This window comes from Chinchilla lanigera, unplaced genomic scaffold (genome assembly GCF_000276665.1).
Source record: "Chinchilla lanigera isolate Chin_1 unplaced genomic scaffold, ChiLan1.0 scaffold00017, whole genome shotgun sequence".
Lineage (NCBI taxonomy): Eukaryota > Metazoa > Chordata > Mammalia > Rodentia > Chinchillidae > Chinchilla > Chinchilla lanigera.
Genome location: NW_004955418.1, coordinates 25,956,784 through 25,971,680, shown reverse-complemented (window position 1 = coordinate 25,971,680; position 14,897 = coordinate 25,956,784).

Sequence of the window (14,897 nt, the reverse complement as noted above, 5' to 3'; positions counted from 1 at the left end):
TTCTAAAATGAAAACCTTGGGGAAGAAGGAGCATAGGGCACTGCTCAGGCACTGGCTGCTCTGGAAATAAGCAGAGGATAGGATTCCAGTAGAGAGTGCCTGTCTGTCACCATGAAAGCAAAGCATAGGAGTGAGAGAGAACCACCGCGGATGGACGAATGTTCACGCCCACATTAGCCCTGCTATTATTCACAGATATATTTCACAGTGAACATTATTTTTCAATATTTTCTAGTTGGCTACAAAGGAATGGCTGACATACACACATGTATCATTAGATACACAATGTTACATATGCTACATAATGATATCTATGTTACATGCACACACATCATTGCAGATATATAGGACTATACAATAAGGTACATACTAGGGCTTGTGTCTAGATGCCCCCTTCCCCGCAGCCTCAGGCGGTCATAGTTGGGCTTTTCCAAGGTGGCTGATGGTAGGATGTACGTGCGATGCTGGGATCGAGGACGTGATGTTGGGTTGACTCACGGTGCAATGCTAGGATGAAGTCTCCATAGATATGTGTCAGAAAGAGGGCTGCTGTCACCTGCTGCTTGCTCCCTTCTGCCAGTCTGCTCTACACTCAACTCTGAACTGAAACCTCTACAGACTTTGCGCTAAACAAGCCTTTCCTCCTTTAACTTTGGGTGCTGAGTATTTTGTCTCAGCAACAAAAGTAACTAAGACAGAAAATGCATTTTAACTAAATTTTTTAATACACACAACATATATATGCATGTACATATATGTGTGTATATATGTATGTATGTATTCCTTGAAGAGTAAAACATATAAAAGACTGTTATAAATAAATTGCTGATTGATGTTCAGTGATTTAAATAGTGATATTATTAATAATATTGATAACATTAATATACTTTCAAACTTTTTCTTTTTATAACAAATAAAAAAAATACAACCATGTACAAAGGACCCACTACATGATTTATCAGCTACTTTGTATATTACTGGTGGTGCTAGTAGGACTGCGACAGAATAAATTCCATTTTCCCTAAGAAAGTGGCATCTTAGGGATGCTAACCAATAGTTACTTTAGCAGAGAGGATAACAGAACATGTCCCAGGATCATCCCAGGTAATTATTTGCTCTAATTTAAAATATAAGATGACAGATAAAATGTAATAGAAAAGTTTTCTATATTGTACTGCTGCTATAACACTTTTTCCTACAGGTCTTGCATTCCCAAATTAATCGAATATGCTAATTCACATTCCATTTTTATATGCTAATTAGATATAGAAGATAAGGCATGACTGTTTCTTTGAGAAAGTGGGCCAAAATCACTAATATCCTATCTAAAGGAGTTTATTCCCCTCTATTTAAATTTCTCATAATTTTGAATATGCCTTCCCTTCCATTTTTATTTCTCCGAAGACATATGAAGTTTATTTTCCCCTGTGACCACAAAAGGTACCAGGAGTCTCCCCACATATAATGAATTACCTTACAGAGTGAGTGCCCCCGTCCTCCTTACCATTGTAGAATCCCATGGGCATCCCTTAAACAAGATTGACCTCCAATCCTCCCTCTACCTCACTTGTTTCAACAACTACTTTTCTGTTTCTACCTATATTTTAGTATTCTTTTTATAAGATTTGATTTTAACAATGATTCTGGGACTATAATCATTTCCAGAGAAACTTGGAGGAGCGAAAACTTGAAAACTATTCTATTGTCATTTTGAAGGAAAGCACATTTTGGCTCTAATACGTTTGGAGTGCCTATTCATCGCTAAGCAATTTGCTAAGCATGTGGGAGAAAAGCGGAAGAGCTCAGCGGCAGAGATTAAGAAGACGTCACTCAGGTAGAGAAATAAGAGTTGCACAAAAGAAATATTTTAGCAGAGGGAATTGAGACTCAGGATGAGAGAAAAGAAGGAGCAAGAGAGAACTGGCCCAGAGGAAGCAAGAGAAGAAACAATTACATCGATATTTGGTGACCATTTTGCCTGCTCCGAAGGCTGGCAATTGTTTTAGGTATGTGAGGAAATACAAGTATAGAGATTTGAAGAGTGAAGGAAGGGGATTTTCCTTGCAGTGTGTGTCTGTGTGAATTCTACATTTGAGAAAATGGAGTGGCACAGATGTAAGCAGCAGTGTCATTGGTTCACTTTTGCTCACAAAACCAGGATTTAAAGAAAAAGGCCCCTAATTGGTTCCCTCAATTCTTCCTTCGCAATGCCTTCTGCCCTTCCTCAGCTGGAAAATGAGGAAACCAGCAGAGCAAAGATAACAGTCCGAGAGGAGAGGCTCTCTGGAGAAGAGAGATAGATGGTTTATCTCACTGCAAACATTTATTCTGCATCAATGCTCAGGGGAGTTCTTCCCAGATGGCTTCCCACGAGTTTCGGGAATGGACGAACACTGAATTCACACACAGAAGATAAGGTTTTCCATCACACAGGTAGTGGAATGGGAATATATCACCCTGCACAAACTGAAACCAACTTTTGATATTTAGAATTGTGGAGGAGATTGCTCCTTCTTTAACCTTTTACAAATGTATTAATGTGCACTGAGGCTATCTAAATACAAACTCAATATCTCAAATAAAAGACTAGTGCCGTAATCATGGTTTCCTGCATACAGTGGGGAGAAAAATCCACAGCAACCTTAAAAGACACTTCATTTTTCAAAATGATACCGTAATTGATGCTGTACGTGTACACGTGCATGTCCTGGCTGTGTCATTGATTGAAATCTCCAATGCATATGCAAATTACAAGATAGACAAGTAGGTGAAGGAATCTGGAAAGCTTAATGCTGCATGCTACAAAATGCTTTAAGTAGACTTTTATTGAAAAATATCTTGCGCGTATCATTTACAATGGTACACCCTAAACCATTCTTTTCTTCTAAACAAGAGAATAAAACAACATTCAATAGAATGGAAAATTAAACAAATTTGTCCAAGACTGTGACTGCAAGCCAAGTATGCACCTTTCATTGTCCTGGTGGTCAGCTGTACTCACCAGCCGGGTGAGGTGCCCCAAGCAGAAGGCTGGGGAAGAGGCGCACAGGCGGTGAGGAGCGCTGTCCCCTGTGGAGTGCCCCCACAAAGACCCAGGCACCCCCCTCCCCTGCATTCCTCCGCCCCGGGTGCCAGGAGGACTGCCGTGTCACTTGGAAATATATTCCCTTAGAAATATACGAAAAACTGGAAAGGAAGCTGTTCAGAGTAAGGAGTCAGTGCTTACTCAATAAAGTTGGAAGCCAGAGAAAATCAACACAGACTGGTTCAGTACCTGGTCATCTGAGCAACTTCTTTGCAGATAACAATATGGACTATAACAACCATTGTTAATTCCTATCACCTTGTTTTGGAATTCTGTATTGTTTTTGTATTGTTTTGCTTTTGTCATCATCGTTGTTATTTTGTTATTGTTTTTTCTCTCTTTAAAATAAAAAAAAGAAAGAAAAAGAAAAAAGAGAGAGACTTCAGACAACTGTCTGTGCTAAGGTAAAGAAAGGGACAAAGTTAGTGCACACGCAGCTGCGGAAGGAGCAGGACTCGTACAGTGTCACCATAAATCAAATGTTTTCCTTACAAGATTTATTAAAATTTTCATTCTGGCCACACATTTATTCTGACTCAGAATAAAATTCTAGCTGGTCTCAGGGCATTTTGCTCACTTTTTGATAATAATAAGATATCTTCAGTTTATTTTAGTCAACAAAAATAAGAAAAAGGCGTCCATCTTGTAGTTAATATTTAGCGTGCAGGATGATAATGAGATCAGTGACAGTGCGTCTACCCTCTCTCAGCTCAAGTCTGGCACAGCTGAGCCCTGAGAACCGGAAGAAGGGATACACTCAACTCTTTCTGTATTTTTATGCTTGTGAAAAAGGAAAATCATTGCACCGGCCTTGAAGAGCACTGCTGTTCAGCGGAGCTGAAGCTTTTTTAACTGATTGTCTTTTATTTCCTGGAATTCTTTGCCCAGGTAGCCCCTCAAAACCATTCTCACGAAGTCACGATAGATGCAGCTGCCTCTACCTCCTTCATGATGGGAGGGGATGAAATTCTGCTCTATGCCTCTGATGGAATATTTTACGTTCCCAAATATGTGATGGCCAGAAGCACAAGGAAGATTGAGACAGCCCTTGTGCGTGTTCCCAGCGCTGTACTAGCATAAAGGTGGGCGTGGGGAGGCCCAGTCCCCTGGTTCCAGAGCAGCTGCCCCATGGGAGTGCATGGACACCTGCACTGCGGCTCCCCACAATGTCTACCTCGCTGTACTCTATGCAAGGAGCAGGGTGCAGTACACAGACCTTCTGCTTGACTACACAGTGCCGTAGGACACATTCATTTAATTTCAGATATTTCTCTTACTTTTCTCTATTACAGTACTGCAGAGATGAACTCCGATCCCCTTTGTGATATGTAAAAGGCCTACAGAAAACTTGTCATAAAAGAACCCCACAAAAATGTTTTCTATACCCCTGTGGTCAGTGTGACTTTGGAGATCTCCCTTTGAGGTAATAACACAGAGCGAAAACTTTCAGACTGGTTATTACCAGGAAGAATCTTCCACTAATGTATAAAGTTGTTTTTTATCCTCTTCTGCCAGATGGCTTGTGCTGAAATGTTGAGACTGAGATATCATTTTTGTTACATTGTTTGGATTTTGTTGTTCTGTAACCATAATTGCATAAGATTTCTCTTCCGGTGTTTGCAAGGTGTACATGTTGTTTTGAAATTCCCTAAGACATAGAGAAATGTTGGCTGAAAGAAAATATCCAATTATTACTGTATCACAGAAAGAGAGAGAGAATCGATTTGCCTTATTCAATTCTAACCTTTCCCCAGTTTCCTTTATTTCTACAAATTCTAGAAACTTCACTCACTCAGCAGTGTCACCCAGCGTCTTTTACCTCACTGAATCTTACCCTTCTCAGCTGTGGTTTGACTGTGGGACAACTCTGATCATTCTGGCCTTCTTTAACATGGTTCTCTAGCTTCCTTACTGTATTTGCATTCTGTGTGCGTCTTTCTGAGAGTTCTCCTGAACTGATTCTGTATTCTGCGTCTTTATCTTGCAATATTGCTATCTCTCTTCCCTCTGGGAAAAGTAACACATAGTATACTTGTTTATTTTTAGTTCACACCTACCACATCTGCAAGAATGCCTCTAATGCTATTTCCAAGTGATGGGTCAGCATCCACTCAAAAGCTACGTTAGTAAGTCTTCATGATTATAGAAATTAAAAATGCAAAGGCTACATTTCTCAGATTCCCTTTCAGGTAGTCACAGAAATATGACTATGGGTCTATCATACATAGTGTCTAAGCAAGAAAATAGAAATAAATAAACATGTACATCCATGTTCTTAGCAAGATGCATTAATTCATAACAGCTATAGAGAAAAAGCAACCCACATATTCATCAGTGTCTGAGGATGAAACACGACATGGTTTCATAAAATGAGATATTACTATTCCTTCAAAAGGAAGGAAATTCTGTTGGATGTTATGACACAGATAAGTCTGGAGGAAAGTGTTCTAAGGGATGTAATCTAGTCAATAAAACTAAATTATATGAGATTCTACTTATATAAGGTACCTAAACCTGACAAATTCATTAAGACAGAAAATAGAATGGTGATATAGTGGACCAAGGAAGAGGAGAGTGCAGAGTTGTTTAATTAAATTCAGCTCATAAAAGTAAAACATTTCTGGAGATTGGTTGGTTGATAATATGAATGTACCTGCTACTCATGAACTGCACACCTAAAATGAATAAGAGGGTACACTACATGCTATGTATCCTTTGCCACAATTAAAAACTCTAAAACTGTTAAAAGAATAATTTAAACATATGCATACAGTTTTTTCTTCTGGTTCTGTGCTTCAGAAATTTAATTTGGGCATTGCTGAGAAAATTCAGGTATGTGTGGGTCTATGTTCTTTCCTGCAGGCTCTAGTGGGAAATCTCTTTCTTCAGAGGTGGATCTAGCATTCCTGTTTTTATCTTTCTTGGCCTGTATACCAACCTATGTCCCTTTTCTGTAAGGACTCTAGTTATCTTTGATGAGCCCCTCACTATTACAATATTAACCCTAAGCACCTTTTGAAAACTCCATCTCTAATTAAAGTCACATTAGTTGTTAGGAGTTCCAACATATGAATTTTGACAGACAAAATTCCATCCATAAAAAACTCCCTAAATTTTTTTAAAAAATGAAACTATAACTTCAAGAAATGAATCTAAGCATGCAGCAAGACAGTAATTTATAATAAATATGTTATAATTTTAAAAAACAAATGGAATGGAATTTGTTCTTTAATAAAAGCAAAGCATTTTAGCTATGTGGAAAACTGAAATTAAGCAATTTAGTATCTACAAAAAATAATGCAAAGTAAATTTGTAGAAAGTAGAGAATAGGAAAAAATATAAATATTAACGAAAAGAAAGCTCATGAAATTGCAGTCTACCAAAATAGAATTTCAAAAGGTGAGCAAATATATATCACATCTAAAAATGCCACTTCACCTAGATAAATATTTAAACAGAGAGAAATATAAAACAGCTAATATATACATATATAATATCAATATAGACAAAGCTGAAAATTGTACATCTGAAAAGAAAAACAAACCCATAACCCTAATGGAAGCTTTAGTTATTGATGAAATAATACGCAGCTATCTGAAGTAAAATGAGAACTTTAAAAGCTTTCATTAACCCATTAATGTCCATACACAGGGTATGGGTGCAATAACAACCAAGTGATTGTTCTTTTCAAAATCACATGGGATCTTACAGATATGACCAGATGCTAGCATATTTTGACAACATGAAAAGACTGAATTTATAGATTATATATTCTCTAAATAGATTGCCAACAACCTGGAAGCAAATTCTCTTACGTTTAGAACTAATGTGCTTCGAAATTTTAAAAAGGGTAAAAAAAGAAGTCACAGTGGCAATTAGAAACAGTTTTGAGCAGAAATATTATGAAAATGCTGTAAGGCAGATCTCTGTTGCATAACAAAGACATCTTTAGAGAAAAAAATGAATGTCAGTTGAATGAAGTAGTATAGAAGAATGAATAAAAGTTAAAGAGCAATTTTTAAAAAATTTGAAAATTCATAAACAAAATGTGTGGCAATAATGGAGATCAGAAAATAATTTACAAATTAGAAAGTAAGAAACACCACATTTGTTGTTCACTGATGTCATCATTTTCTACATGAAATATCAAAAATATAGTAAATTCTTGAAAAAATGTGATCAACCATCTTTACAGGATAAAACTTCAGTATATTAAACCATTTGTGTTACCATGCAAAAGTCATAATGATTGCAAAAATTAACAATATAACATTTATAATAACAGAAAAAATACTAATACTTAGGATCAATTCTAATAATAACAGAAAAATCAATTAAAAACCAAAAAATACGAGCTCATAATTGCAATGATTTTAACTTTCCCCATTCATCTACTGCTAACTGAATGCTCAGCTATAAGTAGAATATGAAACAAATCAAAATCCTTGTGAGCTTTATTTATGAGATTCACAAATTCTAAATTTATGAGGAAATAGAAATGTTTAATCAGATTCACTACTGAAAGAATTAAGAAGAATGGATCCACTGGATGTAACAACTTCCTAGAAAACATGGAATTGTTCGTTTCACTTGGATCAACTATTAGGTAGTAGAACAAAACCTGACACTCATTTATGAGAACTGATTTACAACAGACTTGTCACAGCAGGGCAGGGAGGAGGGACACATCCTTTTCATAAATGCAGCTAGAAAAATTGGATTTTCAAATGGGATATATGAATCATCTGACACACAGCAGATCTACATTTCCAGATGAAATGCACTGTAGGTATTATAGGAAAGACTCCATGGAAAACTGCATGAAAGTGATGCAAGGAAAAGACCACCATTCAGTATGAGTCGAAGGGAAGGCGTTTTGAAATGTAAGATTAATATCCACCCTAAAAGAGAGGCTTAAGTGAGTAGCATTAGAATGAAGAACTTATTTTAGGAAAACCATCCATTAATAGAGAGGAAAGGCAAGCCATTTAGTGTAAAAAGATATGGGTAACAGATATTTTAAGAACATTTTAAGAGGTAAAAATGAAAAAAGTGAGGAAAAGTTTTAAATATTCCCCTTAACAAGGACACCTAATGTCTATGACACCTTTAGGAAGAAGATAAGCAATGTCTCGTAATGAGAGAAAGGCTGTTTACCATCACTCACAAATTAAAAGCAAATGAGAGTTCAGTATATAGGTAGCTAAATCTAAAACAATACCAGAAATACCATCAAGTATTTGTGACAATCAAGCAGCAGGAAAGAAGCACGCACTGCCTGTGAGAGAGAAAAAGGTACACACTACAGTGCGAGCACAGCTAATTTTGAAAATAGTTTTACATCATGTAGTAAATTTGAAGTTCTGTGCAACCTATGAGCAAATATTTGCACTATACCTTCATGAAATAAATTGTTCCAACTATTCAAAGTAGTGTAATAAGTGTCCTTGATGGTTTTCTAATAGACTAAATGCAAGGAACAGTTTAACATCCAACAAGAAGAATAAATAAGCAAATAAACAAGTACATATATGAAATATTATAAATTTAATTTGTAATAATATGTTAATGAAAATAAAATTAATAAAATGAAACAAAAGATAAGTAATTGGCACAGCATATGCATTGAGTAAGGAAAATGGGATCAAAGTATTTCATTTATTTGTTTCTAAAATCCCCAACATAAATATGTACTTTTATAGGGAAAATCTCAGAAAATTAGGAACTGTTGCTGTAAAGTTCAAGGGAGAAGTTACCTTTGCAGCATAGGGAAGAAGTTATACAAGTGTCCATTCTATGATAATCTACAGCTTCTAAACATATACTTTAAGGACTCTTCTACATGAGTACAATAGATTCCTACTTTTACTTCAGGTAAACTATAGAAAATGAAGTAAAAGTAGAAATTTCCAGTTGGCATAAAGACCAGAAAGAAAAACTCTACAGTAAAAACAAACTCAACTTTGAAAAAATAGAGTCTCAAGAGATGAAAATGGAGAATTAATTTCAGGGTTAGTAATATTATTATTGATAATAATCAACAGTAGGAAAGTGGATCAGGAAAAACTCATCCAAAATGAAGTACAGAAGAAAACAAACATGAAAACTATGTAAAGAGATTAAAGATACTCTAATAGGAGGAAAAAAGTGAAGGAAAAAAAATATTACCATAGAATTTTACAGAAGTGATTAATGAAAGACATCTGTCCTCTAATCCAGAGTCCCAGTGAGCCCAAAGTACTAAATAAAAATTATCTATATATACAATATGTTTACATGAAACCTCAGACTACCACAAAGAGAAAAAACAGTCTGTTTGCAAAAATGTAAGAAAGCATCCTATAAATGCATTGACACAGTTCTGGAGATAAATTTAGAAACAAACCAATAGCCATGATTTTTTCATGCCTAAATTTTTTTCTTAACATATATTTCAAAACCATAAGCTAAAACTGTACAATAATGAATGCAAATGATATGGGAAATACAGTACAGTTTTATTTTCTGAAAAGTAAGGAAAGACAATGGATTGAGATGCATCAAAATGGTCTTCAAAGATGATGTGCTTTTCTAGTATTTATGGGTAAAAAGACACTCATTCCATTGTTTTGTTCATCTTCAAATGTATTTTTATTTTTTATTTATTTATTTATTTTTTTGGTTTGTTGTGTTTTTTTTTGTGTTTTTTTTTTTTTTTTTCTAGTACTGGGAATCGAACTCACAACCTTATGCTTGCCAGGCAGGCGCTGTGCCGCTCAGCTAAATCCCCAGCCCTTCCAATGTGTTTTTAGAATTACTGTTTTGTATTTATTCAACAGTTATTTAAAAATAAGCATCATCTGGTCCCATGTTTTGTTTTAATGATTTTGGAGCCAGGACACGTCAATTAAAAAGCTAATTTGTGAAATTCTCAAACGCGAACCCTCAGGTATTCTGACTCCAAGGTCAAGATGAGAACACAGGATGGCTCCTCCTCAAATGTCAAAAGGTAAAAGATCATTTTCATTTAAAGATTTCAGTGGAGCTTTTCTTTTCTGGAATTATCAAAGTTAAACGTCCAAGAAGGAACAAAAGTGACCCTGATGGTAATTAGGTACTTTTCTTGAGGGAAATCGGAAGAAGTCAGTTAGTGTATTTCTGAGTTAGCTGAGCTGTTCACAGGAAAAGCCATGGCTGCCACAGACAAAGAAAGCAAATGCTAAGTGCTTGTATAATGAGAGATAAGATGAATCACTTAACGAGTAAGTCCTTCCTAGCTGTGATAGTCTAAAAGGGCAGGCAGAGGTGAAAGTATTCACTGTCCTGAAAAATTTCATACTTTCTAGCCATTTCCTTTTTTCTGCTCTCTGATATCCATTTATATCAGAAAAATAGGTTTTTTTCCCTTTATAGCTTACTTACATCGATGTCTAAAATAGACAAAGAAATGATTCCTCTGTTACTCCCATTGCTATTCTGGGGTGTTTATTGACTTTCATCCAAAGCATCCACATATGTTTTAAATAAATTTGCACTTGGAAGAGTGATAAATAGGACACAGGAAAAATGTGCAGGAGAGGCTAGAAGCAAGGCGGATATACACAAAGTGTTGTTTATTCTGGGACTTACAAGAGAAAGCAGTAGTTTTTATTTGTAATATGTTTATTATGGGTACTTTTCTTAAAGAGACAACACCAAAGGCAGTGGATGGTAATGTTTAAGAGAAATGCAGGAAGCGTTCTGAAACTTCATCCAAATTCAGAATTGAAAAAAATGAGATCAGATTGAAATTTATATGATGTGTTTATTTGGTAGGATATGTGCTTACTTGCCACAGTTATGAGGCCAAACTATACTATGCTGTATTAACAAGATGGAAATTCCCCTTCCACTGGTACTAGGCCAGGTTGTCATTTAGGGGAAGTGTTCCCTCTACTTGATTGGTCTGTCATCAGCTACGATGCATCTCTTGATTTACGAAGTCAACTGGGGTGCACTGTCAAATCTGTGACTCTGCCTCACAAGGAGAGAAAGTGAGAAACGCTTTCAAAATCACGTAGGAATTAAACACACATTTTTTTCAAAAACCCAGTTGGCAGATATTTAGACTCCTGGCCATGCCAAGGACAAATAATGGTGAAAAATTTAGTATTTTGTTGTGCTACAATCATTAGACAGATCTTAACACGAGGTATACATGATGAAGGGGAAGCAGGGAAAATATACGTGGAATATAGTTAACAGCAATTGTTTTACGGGACCAGTTAGTTAAAGAAGTGTGACCTTGAATTCTCTAGGCTTATTTTTCTCATTACACGTGACCAAACCAGAACCTTACTAGTATTTGTCACCACACTGCTCAGCATAATGAACTGCAATGACCACAGCACTCACAGCATCTCAGTGATGTATGCGAGCAGAGTTTTACTTTATGTCTACTTCCTGGCCTAGCATAATTTTATAGAGTAAGCCATGGGCGGTGATCCTCCAGGAAGCTATTAAGAAAGAGTTCCTCCCTCCCCTAGAACCCAGGAGTTGGCTCTCAAATCTCTACCTTGCAAATGAAATTAGGCAGGTCTGCAGGACAGCGAAATCACTTTTTGTGTTAGTTTTAGCTGTGGTATACATCATGTCCACCATCACTTTGTTGGCAGTCACTCACTCATACAGTTGTTCCAACAAAGTGAGAGGGAAAACGTAGTCTCGTTGTCTGGGTGCAAGCAGAAATAATTGCTGAGCACCTGACCAGTTTTTTTCTGTACACATATTTGTCTAGTACACATTCTTTAAAATATGTTAATTGAATTGAGTTGGGAGATTGTAATCTGGTGGGATATACATTATAGAGAAGGTCTAAAATTAAATTAATTTCATGTTATAACATAATGCATTTTAAACTTATAAATTTTACTACGAGTCTTTCATACCTACTACAATCATTTCTCCAATACTTCTATTATTATAATAAATATTTTAAGGAGAGATGAATACTTCTCTCTAAATATAAGACAGTTACGACTTTTTAAATATAAGTAATATTTTCAGCCAATGTAGCACAAAAATAAAAAACTTTTAAATTTTATGATCACTAGCACACTTTTAAAATAAGTTTCTTTCCATGATTCGTGTTTTTCACATTAAGTAATTTATTATGAAAGTGTTATTTCCAGGAGAACTTATTTCATTTGAAACAGTCAATGTAGCCCTAAATTTACACAGTGTGTACACTTATTGAATATTTCTACCAAATAGCATTCCACAAAAAGGACAAAATTTCATTAAACAAGATACTAAAATATCTCTACAAGTTAATATAACTTTGGTGATAAATGTCCTTCTGAAAACTGTTTTGCTAAGTAATTTTGTGTACACTTATTAGAAAAATGAGGTCCCTAAATGAGAATGCCATTAGAATATGCAAAGTGTTACAGATGAAGAAAAATAAGCCATGGTTCTGATTGTTGAAAATCAGGAAAATGGTTATCCTACTTCTTACATCTTCCCAAACAACCCAAAATGTATGAGAACAAAGTGCAGTGATGATAACTTTGCTGATTCCTCCCATGAAGAAAACTTGTTGCGTTTCCTCTTGAATTGATGTACAGTATTTTCTTTTGTTGCTGACACTAGCAGTTTGCTCCATCTCATTAATTCAAGGAGGAAGAAGCATCAAGGAACATCAGCAACACCATTAATCCAAAGACCATTTCTGCCCAGGCCTAAGTGAAGCTATTAAAGATATTTCAAGATCTGACTCAAGTAGTTATTAAAGAGCCTAACCACTGTGTCGCAATTTATTTTCTTAGATAATTGTAACATCTTTGTCTTGGGTTATGGGTTGATACATATCTTTGAATTACATCTGCTGCATTATTCTCAGACCAAGATGGAGAGAGAAGCCCTGCCACAATCAAATGCACATTTAAAAAATTCAATGTAATTTTAAAAATCTTTTTGTATATCATAATATAGTCCTGGCAGAAGGTACATACTACTTGGAATCAATAAGTAGTTGATGTGACTTTCTTATTTCTGCTAGTTTATATTACACATAAAATTCAATTATTCTTACATTTTAAAAAATTAAAATTAGGCCAGGAAGATGACTCAGTGGCACAGTGCCTGCCTGGCAAGCTCAAGGTCCCGAGTTCAATTCCTAGCACCAAAAAAAAAAAAAAAAAATTAAAATTATATATCACTTGTTTAAGAAGTTCAATAGTGTGTTACTTTAATGTATGTATACAAACAGCATATATATTAAAATTATTTAATTTTAATTGGCCAATAGATTATAGTGTATATTTGTGCTATATGATGTTTTGAAATTTGTAAGCATGTGCATTACCACATGTACTTACTATTTTTCTTGTAGGAAAAACAGATTTTACTGTTTTCTTTACTGTTTTTCTTCTTCTTAAAACACGTAAAATCTGTGCTTTGAGGAAGTTTTACGTATTCAATATATTGTCACTGATAATTGTCATTACATTGTACAACAGATATCATGAACATGTTTCTCCTGTCTGATATTTTGTACACCTAACACATTCTACCATTTCTCCCAGTCCTTATTAACTGTGTTAGTTATGTCTCTCTAGAATAACTGAGTCAAAAGAAAATACATGTATAATTATGCAAGGAAATGTAATAAATATGCTTATGGATCAGAGTTGGAAGAGTACCCATTCGCTGCCTATGGGCTGGAGAGCCAGAGGATCCAGAAGCTAATCAATTCCTCAGGGAAGCAGCAGAACAAGCGGGATCAAGGACAGATGCCAGCACAATGTTGAAGACCTGCAAACTCACCTTAGAGTGGTTAGTGTGAGTCTGGTTAGAAAGCTAAACAAACTGGAGACCAACTACAGCCCAAACTAGAACTCTTCAAAGCTATGTCACTTCCTGCTTCTTCCCCTTTTTATTCTGCCCAGGTTGAAAGCCTGTTGGTTGTGGCCACCCATATCTAAGTGGAGACTTCCTCCCCATTTGCTGACATATATGTCAGTCATCCATTGACCCACCCAGTCTTATTTAGTACTAATCTCCAAGGCTTTAATCAGTACATTCAAACTGATATATTGCAATTAATGACCACAGTAGTCACCCTATTCTAGGCTTGTGTGACATCAACTTTTTCAGTTGTATCTGAGTTCATGTGGAATTTATCTTTCTGAAATTAGTTTATTTCACTTAACATAATGTATTTCACGTTCATCCATGCTATCTCAAGTGACAAGATTTCTTTTTCTATTGAGGCTGAATAACATTTCATTTTATTATTCCATTTCATGTATGTGTATTTTTTTTCATTTTTTTGAGACAAGTCTAGCAGTGTAGTCCAGGTTGGCCTTAAACTTGTGGCGATCTTCCTGTATCAGCCTCCTGAGTGCTGGGATTACAGGTATATGCCACCATACTGGTCTTACATTTTCTTGTTTTATTTAACCTTTTTTTTTTTTTCCTGTGGAATTGAGGATTGAACCCAGACGCTATACATTCTGAGCAATTCTTAAGACAAACAAACAAAATAAAAACCCAACTTATTTTTGATGGAGCCTTTCTAAGTTGTCCAAGCTGGCCTAAGACTTGTAATCACATTGTCTCAGACTTTTAAGCAGCTGGGGTTACAGGCATAAACCATTCTTCTAAGTTTATACTACATTTTCTTTTTATATTCAGTCACTTATGGAGTTTAGGTTTATTCTTTTTCTTGACTGTTTGAATAATACTGTAGAACACTAGGTATCTGATGACATTCTGACTTTAAATCTCTCAAATATATACCCATTAGTGGGACTGTCTGTTGGGAGCTGCCTTAGCCGCTCCCCTAAGATGG